Source organism: Dermacentor variabilis, unplaced genomic scaffold, assembly GCF_050947875.1.
Source record: "Dermacentor variabilis isolate Ectoservices unplaced genomic scaffold, ASM5094787v1 scaffold_12, whole genome shotgun sequence".
Taxonomy (NCBI): Eukaryota; Metazoa; Arthropoda; class Arachnida; order Ixodida; family Ixodidae; genus Dermacentor; species Dermacentor variabilis.
Genome location: NW_027460280.1, coordinates 19,989,247 through 20,002,022, shown reverse-complemented (window position 1 = coordinate 20,002,022; position 12,776 = coordinate 19,989,247).

Sequence of the window (12,776 nt, the reverse complement as noted above, 5' to 3'; positions counted from 1 at the left end):
GAAACGACATCTGGGTCGTGCCAGCTTGGGTCGTATTGAGCCCTGGCTGTGGCGAAGCACGTTTCTAGGCCGAGTTTTGCGTCGATTCGCACATTTTTATGCCCTGTTGCGAGTGCGAAAAGGCTCGTCGCTTCTCATAGACCACGCCGACCACGCTGCGAGCTCGCTGCAGCCTATAGTTTAACGAAAACGGACTCTCCGTGTGCCGTGGGACGTAACGTGGGACGTAATTCGTTTCTCCTTCCGCTAGCCACCATACTCCCGCTTTCGCTCTGCTGTCGGCTCTGTCTTGGCTCTGTTTCTGGCCGCGCGTTCGCGTTTTGCGCAGAAAAGCCGTAGCGCCGTCTGCGGACGCCGTTCTACTCACCGATGGCGCAACGTCACTATGAGACCATGATGTCAGTTCTCCTCGATCGGAGGGCGGGCGATTTGAACTGCGCTAGAGGTACGCGGACGCTTCAGAACGCATTTTCTCTTAAAATAAGTCTCTCCTTGGCACGAAACAAGCGTTTCGAGGTTTCTGGGATGGTATTTCAACAGTCCACGTTGACTTAATAGTAACCTTTAGTGTCCCTTTAAGTGGCCTATTTTCGCGAACAGCCTGTTCTCACCCTAGCGCAGTGACGTACTTATCTCACGTACTGTTGCCACTGAACAGTTTGGTCAACTTCACAAGTACGTAAATACAATCGCGCTAGCTTTGTGGTCCCTATTCCGAACACGTGCTTACGTCGCACGCAAGCGTTCCAACATGCTTAATCGCGTGTCTTTCTCTAGTCCATACAGGACACGTACCCTAAACGAACAATTAAACTTGCGTGACTTACGCACTCCGCAGAACCCTTTTAAAAAATGCGTCTCCTAATTACTAGTTCTAAGCATGCTCACCAAAGAAGTCAGAATATGGCTGCCCTCAACACACACGAGCAACCCAGTCATAAACCTTCTGCTTCCTTCCGTCCGCACAGGACATGCGCTAATGGATCTAAGAACGCTTCTCAGTGCAAATGATGCACTTACTGGAAACCTATGCGGTTAACCTTAGAAAATAAAAAAAAAAACACATAAAAAAAGAAGGTTAACTAATACACACGCGCGTTACGATAGGCCTCTCACCGATAACCTTGACCCTCAGGTTACTCACACACATAAAAAGAAAGCCTATGAACTCATTAATGAACATCTCGCGAAACTACATGCTTACATAAAACTTATCTTTCCAATCTCGGAGCTTCTCGAACAAAAACACAAACAAAGCTCATACTTTTACATATTGAAAGAAACTTAAATCGCGAAAATTATCCGATGCTCAAAAAATAAAACAAAACAGAACGTTTTACTTCTAAGGAAGCTCTCTTGGCCTCCCGTTCCAAATGCTTACGTCTGACTCATACTTTGAGCCGTACCCGAGGTGGTCGCGGTCCGAAAGCTACTCTGGCTACCGAGGAACAACAAAAGGGCTGACTCACTATCAGCTCCCCCAAGACGTTACAGTCCCCTGCCAATTTGCGTCCTGGCGCCCCTCTGTCATCACGATCTCGATTGACCGCGTTGCTACTCCCCACATGGTCTCTTCTTGCCACCTTGCGCTTCTTTGTACTACACGCTGAGCTTCGAAAAGAACGACGGAACGACGAGGAATTTAACTGCCCCGTGCCCTTTGTCCGCGTCCGTGCAGAACATGCTTCTCGGTCTCCTTTTGACCGGTGGCTCGAACGCGTTGGCTGCGTCAACATCGTCAATGACGACCGCACCTTTCTTTTCTCCGCGCCCTGCCTTTTCGCACCTGTCGCCGTCTTTGGCTTCGCTACATTAGTCACCGCATTCCTATCTTTAGGGCGCTTCTTTCTGCGGCGCTTTCTCTTTGAATTCTCTTTCATGTCGCTCTCTGGCGCCTCGTGCTGGCCGTTACACATCTCGTCGGCCCGGATCGGTCTCTTACCCGCACAGTCTGAATGATCCTTAACTAAATCATCCCTCTCTTGGCTACCTAGACTGGCGGAGAGCTGCACCGATCCCTGAGCAATGCAGTTGTCTTCTCTTGAGCTACGCAGCTCGCAATCCTGAGAGCTGCCCTCAACTGCATCGTCCAGCTGGCACTGCACTTCGGCACGCAGATCTGACTCGACATGGGTGCTCGCGTCTGTCGAGTCAGCGGTACTCTGTACTTCGTTAACTAACTCGTTAACAGTACCTGCGACGCACATGCGCGGTGACTGTGCCAACTCATTCACAGCTGGCCTAGCTGTTTCTACAGTGCTCTGTTGGCACAGCACCTCGTCGCTTTCACTACGGCCTTTAACGGCCTCTGTTGCCACTAAGGCATCGTTAGCAGCTAGCCTTTTCCCTTCGCCTATGAATGTGCAGCCAATCTCACAGGCAGTACTCTTCTCGTCGGCTTTTGGCGAAAATTCGGCAGATACTTCCTCATTCTTTTGCTCTGTACTACCTAAGGAGTTTTCAGACAGGCGTTGTCTTTGTTCCTTTAACTGCTGAAAATATTGTATCTGTTTTTCCAATGCTGCTATCTCTTTCTCGTGCTTTTGCTCACGCTCACGTTCTTGATACTCACGTTCACGTTCATTCTCGCGTTCTTGACGCTTACGCTCACTCTTACGTTCACGACGCTCACGCTCACGTTCACGACGCTCACGCTCCCGTGGTTCTTGTATCACCTCCCAAGCAATCTCAATGCTTTTATCATCATTGCCACTATCTTTAATGGCCTTTATGATAGCTGGCGTTTTCATCTGTTCGTCCGCCTCAACTCCCAAATCGTCGCACACCAACAAGTCTAACCGCGTCAACCTTCTAAGATCCATGGCAACTGCCCTGACTGGTGGTTAGAACTGTTTTCGTTAATTAATTTGTGCAAACACACAATGCAGCAAATTCCCGATTCCTAGAACTATCAAAATGAACAGACAACATTTGAAGTCTGGCGAATCAAAAGGAAAAAAACCACGCGCTCACTTACGGTTGCAGCACCCTGCCATCTGGTTCATTGGTCCGCTGTTCCCGGTTCCTCAGGACTCCCTGGGTCGAAGGCTCGCTCCTCTTCGCTACTCCCAGTTCCTTAGGACCTCTTTCGATGAAGGCTCTCTCTTCTTCGCTCTTCCCGGTTCCTGGCGACTCCTTTGGACGAAGGCTCTTTTTCGCTGTTCCGGGTTCCTCAGTATTTCTCTCGACGAAGGTTGGTCCGTAGCGCTGCCACCAGTTGTTGCATTTGGAGGCGATCCCACCGCTGGCAACCAGTTGTAAGAGTTGAGGAGGACTTTGGGATGAAAACTTGGGGGGTTTATTTACATTATTTACAGTGAGAGTCAATTAACAGTCTTAAAGTCATTACGGGCCGGCAGCAACTCGGACGCTGCGGCCCGCGGCAAGAAGCTCGAAAGAGAAGAATCAAGGAATGCTCTAGGAATGCTCTCCTGCTTCTCCCGGTCTGTGTCTTTTTAAGCCCTTCGGTGTCTCGAAGACACGTCACGTTCGGCCAATGGGCGAGCCCGCTCAGGTGACGCCATTTTCGGCCAATCGGCGAGCCCGCTCAGGTGTCGTCATTTTCGGCCAATGGTAGGCGCCCGTGCGAGTGTGTCACACCCGGCGAAGAGAGTCGCTGCTTGGTCCCCAATTATCCGAGGGCTTACTTCTCCCTGCGGTCTTGCCTTGCTGACTTGCAATGCGCCGTCACAATAGGCGGGTGGGGGCGACGCCGCCAGGGTTTCACGGTACATTACACCCGTCTTGCCTCTTGGACCCAAGTTACCTGGAACAGTGCCAGGCTCTCACTTCACTTTCGGGAAGAGTCAAGCAGTGAAAAGCTCCACCTGCGGCACACGAGGTGGGGGCCGCCAGCTTGTCTGCACCTGCCGCGCCTCTGGAATGTGGTGTCCGTGCTTCTGCGCTTCTTAATTCGCTGTGGCGCGATTCGATGTGGTCTGGTGAACTCGAAGTAGGCTCAGAAAACGGTCCTGTATCTAACAATACCAGTAAGCTATCGCACGAGACGAAACATCTGATCAAGAAACGCCAATGTATGAAAGCCTCTAACCCTACAGCTGATTACAGCTACAGCTACAGCTACAGCTACAGCTACAGCTACAGATTACAGCTACAGCAAACCCTACAAGTTTGATTCTGCCGAAACCTCAGCAGTCATAGAGGCATTACAGAATCAGGGTGTAGAGGAGCCGTATGTAAATATACTAAAAGATATCTATAGCGGCTCCACAGCCACCGTAGTGCTCCATAAAGCAAGCAACAAAATCCCAATAAAGAAAGGCATCAGGCAGGGAGATACGATATCTCCAATGCTATTCACAGCGTCTTTACAGGAGGTATTCAGAGACCTGGATTGGGAAGAATTGGGGATAAAAGTTAATGGAGAATACCTTAGTAACTTGCGATTCGCTGATGATATTGCCTTGCTTAGTAACTCAGGGGACCAATTGCAATGCATGCTCACTGACCTGGAGAGGCAAAGCAGAATAGTGGGTCTAAAAATTAATCTGCAGAAAACTAAAGTAATGCTTAACAGTCTCGGAAGAGAACAGCAATTTACAATAGGCAGCGAGGCACTGGAAGTCGTAAGGGAATACATCTACTTAGGGCAGGTAGTGACGTCGGATCCGGATCATGAGAAGGAAAAAATCAGAAGAATAAGAATGGGCTGGGGTGCGTTTGGCAGGCATTCTCAGATCATGAACAGCAGGTTGCCATCATCCCTCAAGAGAAAAGTATATAATAGCTGTGTCTTACCAGTACTCACCTACGGGGCAGAAACCTGGAGGCTTACGAAAAGGGTTCTACTTAAATTGAGGACGACGCAACGAGCTATGGAAAGAAGAATGATAGGTGTAACGTTAAGGGATAAGAAAAGAGCAGATTGGGTGAGGGAACAAACGCGGATTAATGACATCTTAGTTGAAATCAAGAAAAAGAAATGGGCATGGGCAGGACATGTAATGAGGAGGGAAGATAACCGATGGTCATTAAGGGTTACGGACTGGATCCCAAGGGAAGGGAAGCGTAGCAGGGGGCGGCAGAAAGTTAGGTGGGCGGATGAGATTAAGAAGTTTGCAGGGACAACATGGCCACAATTAGCACATGACCGGGGTAGTTGGAGAAGTATGGGAGAGGCCTGTGCCCTGCAGTGGGCGTAACCAGGCTGATGATGATGATGATGATGATGAACCCTACAGCTAGAATAGAACTGGCAGAACTTTCGAAGTTAATCAACAAGCGTAAGACAGCTGACATAAGGCAGTATAATATGGATAGAATTGAACATGCTCTCAGGAACGGAGGAAGCCTAAAAGCAGTGAAGAAGAAACTAGGAATTGGCAAGAATCAGACGTATGCGTTAAGAGACAAAGCCGGCAATATCATTACTAATATGGATGAGATAGTTCAAGTGGCTGAAGAGTTCTATAGATATTTATACAGTAACAGTGGCACCCACGACGATAATGGAAGAGAGAATAGTCTAGAGGAATTCGAAACCTCACAGGTAACGTCGGAAGAAGTAAAGAAAGCCTTCGGAGCTATGCAAAGGGGGAAGGCAGCTGGGGAGGATCAGGTAACGGGAGATTTGTTGAAGGATGGCGGGCAGATTGTTCTGGAGAAACTGGCCACCCTGTATGCGCAATGCCTGATGACTTCGAGCGTACTGGAATCTTGGAAAAACGCTAACATAATCCTAATCCATAATTAAGGGGACGCCAAAGACTTGAAAACTTATAGACCGATCAGCTTACTGTCCGTTGCCTACAAAGTATTTACTAAGGTAATTGCAAATAGAATCAGGAACACCTTAGACTTCTGTCAACCAAAGGACCAGGCAGGATTCCGTAAAGGCTACTCAACAATAGACCATATTCACACTATCAATCAAGTGATAGAGAAATGTGCAGAATATAACCAACCCTTATATATAGCTTTCATTGATTACGAGAAAGCGTTCGATTCAGTCGAAACCTCAGCAGTCATGGAGGCATTACGGAATCAGGGTGTAGATGAGCCATATGTAAAAATACTGGAAGATATCTATAGCGGCTACACAGCCCCCGTAGTCCTCCATAAAGAAAGCAACAAAATCCCTATAAAGAAAGGCGTCAGGCAGGGAGATACGATCTCTCCAATGCTATTCACAGTGTGTTTACAGGAGGTATTCAGAGACCTGGATTGGGAAGAATTGGGGATAAGAGTTAATGGAGAATACCTTAGTAACTTGCGATTCGCTGATGATATTGCCTAGCTTAGTAACTCAGGGGACCAGCTGCAATGCATGCTCACTGACCTGGAGGGGCAAAGCCGAAGGGTGGGTTTAAAAATTAATTTGCAGAAAACTAAAGTAATGTTTAACAGTCTCGGAAGAGAACAGCAGTTTACGATAGGTAGTGAGGCACTAGAAGTCGTAAGGGAATACATCTACTTAGGACAGGTAGTGACTGCGGATCCGGATCATGAGACTGAAATAATCAGAAGAATTAGAATGGGCTGGGGCGCGTTTGGCAGGCATTCTCAGATCATGAACAGCAGGTTGCCATTATTCCTTAAGAGAAAAGTTTATAACAGCTGTGTCTTACCAGTACTCACGTACGGGGCAGAAACCTGGAGGCTTACGAAAAGGGTTCTACTTAAATTGAGGACGACGCAACGAGCTATGGAAAGAAGAATGATAGGTGTAACGTTAAGGGATAGGAAAAGAGCTGATTGGGTGAGGGAACAAACGCGAGTTAATGATATCTTAGTCGAAATCAAGAAAAAGAAATGGGCATGGGCAGGACACGTAATGAGGAGGGAAGATAACCGATGGTCATTAAGAGTTACGGAATGGATTCCAAGGGAAGGGAAGCGTAGCAGAAGGCGGCAGAAAGTTAGGTGGGCGGATGAGATTAAGAAGTTTGCAGGGACAACATGGCCACAATTAGTACATGACCGGGGTAGTTGGAGAAGTATGGGAGAGGCCTTTGCCCTGCAGTGGGCGTAACCAGGCTGTTGCTGCTGCTGCTGCTGCTGCTGCTGCCGCTGCTGCTGCTGCCGCTGCTGCTGCTGCCGCTGCTGCTGCTGCTTGCAGGTAAGCCGAGGGCGAGCTTAAAGACCTTTCTGATGAGTGGATTGAGGTTATTCCTCTCTGCAATATGCCAATTATGCATGGCCGGCGAATATGAAAGGTGGCAGAGAACAAAAGCATGTATAATGCGGATGAGGTTGTCTTCCTTGATTCCCCGGTGCCTGTTGGCGATCCTCCGAATGAGGCCGAGAGCACTCTCCTTCTTGGCGGTGATCTTTCTGAGTGCGGTTCCATTGGAACCGTTAGACTCGATATACATCCCCAATATTCGGAGCGAGTCCGCTCTAGGCACCGGAGACCCGTCACCAGTGAAAAGCCGTATTTCGCTTTCGGACGCCGGTTTCCAATCACGATGGCCGCCGCCTCTGGGTCTTTTCTTGTAGAGAAGTAGCTCAGATTTCGATGGAGAACATCTGAGCCCAGTGGGGCGGAGGAAGCGCTCGGTCGCATCGATGGCGCTCTGCATGGCGGCTTCAACTTGGCCGTCGCTCCCGCCGACGCACCAGATGGTGATGTCATCTGCGTAGATGGTATGGTTGATTCCTTGATTCTTCGTGAGCTCCTTAGAAAGTCCGATCATTGCGATGTTAAATAATGTTGGCGAGATGACTGAGCCCTGAGGCGTGCCGCGTGAACCGAGGGTGATCTCTTGCGAAAGGTATCCTTCGATCTTGAGCTTGGCAGTTCTCTGGCTAAGGAAGGATCGGACGAAGTCGTAGGCCCTCTTTTCGAGCCCGAGGCCGGCAATAGACTGGAGAATGAACTCGTGTGAGATATTGTCGAACGCCTTCTGCAGGTATAATCCAAGGATGGCTCTGGTATCACCCGTGCTCCGGTCGATGATCTGATGCTTTATCAGCTTCATGGCGTCCTGTGTCGAGAAGCCGACTCTGAAACCAATCATATTATGGGTATACATGTCATTGGCCTCGATGTGCACCTTGAGCCGGTTGAGCAGGGCTTGCTCTGCAACCTTACCGACACACGACGTCAGGGAAATTGGTCTTAGATTCTCTATTCCTGGTGCTTTACCGGGTTTGGGGAGCAGTACCATGCAGGCCGCCTTCCACTGCGTGGGGACCTGTCCACTACGTCAGACTTCATTAATCCTTTCAGTGAGGAAATCGATCGACTCATCATCGAGATTCCTCAGCATCCTGTTAGTGACGCCATCTGGACCAGGGGCAGATTTGACGTTGAGTGAGAAGAGGACATCTCGGATCTCGGCCGCGGTAAAGTCCTGGTCCAACTCCGGCACCGCACACCCCACGTAGTCCGGGAACTGGGTAGGGGCAGAGCTATCCGCGACCGGCAGGTACTTGTCTATGAGCATGTCGACAATCAACTCGTCCGGGGTAGAGTCCGTAGCGAGGTGGATGGCTCGCGCGAGGGATCGTGTCTGGCTGGATCTGGTGCTGCCCTCATCGAGAAAGTGTTTGAGCAGACCCCAGCTCTTGCCTGATCTGAGCTGACCCTCGACGGATTCGCAGAGCTCGTCCCATTGTTGCTTACACAGGTTCTTGCAGTGCTGTTCGATCTCCCTGTTAACCTTCTAAACCTTCTTGCGGAGCCTCCTATTATGCTTCTGCGCCTTCCATCTCGTGAGGAAGGCTTGCTTGGCTTCCAGCAGGTGCGCCAACCTGCTATCCGTCTTGTCAATGTCGAGCTCAGTGACGACCTCCTTGGTTGCCGCCGCGGCGCCATCCCTTATCTCTTTGCACCAACCTTCAATATCTGTCTCGGCCATCGGTGCGCGCTCGGCTCTGATCTTGCGGAAAACGTCCCAGTCGATCAGCTTGAATTTCCTCGTCTTATAGCGGGCAATCGGGAGGGAGACTTCGATGACGTAGTGGTCACTTCCGAGGTCTAGAGCCGTGTTGACCCGCTTGACCTCCCCTACGTTCTTGACAAACGAGAGGTCTGGGGTAGTGTCCCGGCATGCGGAGTTGCCTCTCCTAGTGGGGAAATCCTTATCGGTGATAAGGGTCAAGTCCAGTTCCATCGCAGTCTGCCACAGTTCGCGTCCCTTGGGCGTGTCATGGGTGTACCCACACACCCTATGTGGGGCGTTGAAATCCCCGACGACTACAAGGGGGTGCCCACCGGCCAGGCTGACGGCCTTCTTGAGGAGAGAGTTCGCCCTCGCCCTGCGGTAGCTGGGGCTGCAGTATACGTTGAGGATAAAGAGGCTGTTTCTTCTGAGGCCCTTTCTGGGTGGATTCATGAGGATTTCAGTCATTACGTACTCGATGCCATCACCAAGTGCGCCGAGGTCGCGACAGAGGCAATCGTACCTTTTGTTGACAAGGGTAGCAACTCCCCTACCTCCTGAATGTGAGGATGCTACCAGATAACCTGTGAGTTTGATAGGAGTACTAGTTGCAACTTCCTGAATAGCGATGATTTTGGGCTTAACCGTGAGAGTTCTTAAATATTGCTGCAGAAGCGGCTTCTTGTTGGGAAACCCTCCTCAGTTCCATTGCCAGATACTAAAGTTCTCGTCCGCACTATCCATGGCTAAGCTGAGAGGAGGCTTGAACGGCCCTGAGAATCGCGCCCTCCGTCGGTGGTGCTAGTACATGACGTCGTGCTGCGACCTGCGAAGGAGCGGGGCTGGGTTCTCTCCTGGCATCGACGTCTTCTAGTTTGCTTATCTGTTTACTGAGTGCACCTAAGCCCATTTTTGGGTGCGCTATAGATTCCTGGACCTTTGCTAAGCTAGCATGTATGCTGGCGAAGGCATTCTTGAGTTCTGAGAGCAATTTTATAGTCTCGTCTTCCTCTCTGTTCTCTACCGCTCGACGCTTGGGCGGGCGAGCCGCGTGGGATGTCTCGGACGTATCCATGGCGACCGGGGCCAAAGCGGGTTGCGGCGAGGAGGGTGAAAGCGCGAGTTTCCTAATCTCCGCCATCTCCGCAGCTAGCCTGCGCATTTCTTGTATAACCTGCGCGTTTTCTTTCCTCAACTGCTCGTTAACTCGTCGCAACTCCTCGAACTCGTGTGCGTGGTGCGAGTCGCTAGGCGAGTCGTCACCTCTTGGACCCTCACGTCCCCCTCGAACCTTGTCGGCCCAGGAGAGCGTGAACTTGCTTCTAAGGGCGGTGGGCGTGCGGGAGCGGGACCTGGTCCCCCTCGACGTGTCGCGCCCCGGCCTGGAGCTGGAGCGAGGCCGAGAACCGGAGCGTCCCCGGGAACAGGCCCGTTCTCTGGACCCACGGCGGGAGCCGGAACGTGCCCTGGAGTCGGAGTGGGCCCTGGATACGGAACGGACTCTCGAGCGGCCCCTGGAACGGGAGCGTACTCTGCGCTGAGCACCCGGAGTGGACGAAGCCTGGACGAGTTCCACAGTGTCCGAGCGCCGCTGAGGGGACGGTGACGCGGCACCGGCCATGTTGGCGCGCTCACTGCGACGACGACGCGCGATGTATGGGATCTTGAACCTTTGAGCACAGTCCTTATTAGCCGTGAGATGCTGGCCGCCACAGAGTTTACACTTGGGGGTACACTGATGCTGCTCATCGGGACTAGGAGCACCGCAGCCACTGCAAATAGCGTCACCTGGATTGGGACACACGTCGGCGCGATGACCGAGGCGGCCGCACGTATAGCACACGTCGATTTGCTTGCGGTAGAGTGAGCACTGCATGAGTAATGGTCCATACCTGACAAAGTTCGGTACACGATGCCCGGGGAACGCGACGATGACCGTGCCGGTTTGAGCTATTCTCTTCGCTGCTTAGGCAAGTGGATTATTGGCCTTGACAATCTTGGCATCGATGACGTCAGGGCCGTCTTGAAGAGGGATGTTGCGGATCACCCCCTTGCACGTGGAGTGCGGGGCCGTCTCATAGGCACTGAGCTCATATACCTTGCCCGAGATGAGCATCTGCCTCATCCGGACGTAGCGGTTCGCATTCTCGCGCTTGGGAGTACTGGCAACCATAATATTTTGTTGGAGATTCGGGCGTAGAGTATCTTGGCATAGATCTTCCTGACTGATGCTAGCGGCGGCGTGTATTGCGTCAGCCACCGTAACAACGCCAATCTTGAAGATATTGAGTCCACCTGGCGGCCTGATCACAATCTTGATATCGTCTCGAGGAAGTGAGGGCATTCGTCTCGCTCGTATCACTTTGGATTTTAGCGCAGCACCACCCGATTTGCCACGGCGCGCTCCCGGCTAGGGCGATGGCGCATTAGTGTCAGCCGTGTGCGTTTTGGCGCTAACCCTTCTGGCCCCCGCAGACTGCCAGCCTTGATCTTGGGTAACCTCTTCCGGGGAGATATCCTCCCCTGCCACTTGATACTCCATCTTGAGCAAGAAATGAAGCGTACCCCGCCTTCGAAGGGCCAGTACGCGGCGGGCAGATGGTTTACGAGGCGAAAAACTCGGTCTCAAAGCTCGGGCACGGGCAGGCGGCTCGTGGCCGAGGCGCGAGGCGCGTGGCCTCGGGGAGCAAAGCTTGGCAATCCTCCGTAGGCTTAGCTTAGAGACCGCCGCCTTCCTGCTGTCAAAGCGTGTAAGTCTGTGAAAAATGAACTCACAGCGCTGCGGATGGTCTCTCTGAATGCCGCTTTTCGAGCTGCGTCGAATGATGCAGAAGTTCTGGCGCTTCCAGGTTGCAGTCCGCAGGAAGTGCACGTTGAATCGGGAGCTCATGTGGAACAAGACCGCTGAGTTGGCCCCCTTGCGGTGGTTCCCCCTCGGATGGGGCTGCTTGCGTTATGTGACTCCCGGTGCATGAGCGTTGCCGCGAAATCCAGCCCGAGTTCACTATGTTCGCGGTGAAATGTCTTTTCGAGCGTGAAGAAGACATTCTAGACAAAATTCAGAATAATTTCCGGCGCCGGGGATTGCTTTCGTGGGTGGTGCATGGAAAGCACGAAAAAATTTCAGCGGGGGGGGGGGCTGAAGCCGCTTAAGCCCCCCCCCCCCCGCCTGGCTACGCCCCTGTGGATATGTTGTTACAAAAGACTACCCTCTTGGCGCAGACAGTTGAAACTCGTTGATACTTGGCTAATATATATAAATAAATTTGTTTAACATCTTGCCCATTCAATTACGCATGCGCATTGCCGTGAAGTTCCACAGGATGGTGAACGTGCAATATCCAGAATTCCTGAGTATGTCCATGCTACAAGGCACGATAGTGTATATTTTTTAACGTAACACACAGACATGCGCAGACAGTGGACGGAACCATCGATGACATTCCAGAAACTTCTTTTACATGCAGGCGCGTCCTGCGCTGTGCGAGAACATTTGTTAGGCGGCGAAACGTGGTCGCTAGATGAAGATAAGTACACGTGTCAATATGTTCGGAACAAACATGGACAAAAATTGGCTCGCCATCCCGGCGCTGTGAAAGAGGATGTCCAACGAAGCTGTTGAAAACCACCACTACAATTGCTGAGGGGGTTATTCAATGCTTTATTGCTTTAGAGTAATTATAATAATGGTATTTTAGACTAATGGTAGTAATGTGAGTATTGATCATTTTGATAGCGCCGCCCATAGCGGTGCCGCAACAACATTGAAGTCAGTTGCTAGGCTGGTTCTTTTGTATATGCGAAAGGCTATGTGCACGTCACTCCCCACGACGGCGCAAGCTGCCATCGGCGCGGCAGCTTGCGCAGCAGGAATGTTTACCGGGAAACGTATGCGGGGAGCGCTACGTACTTCGCATTGTTATCAGGAGC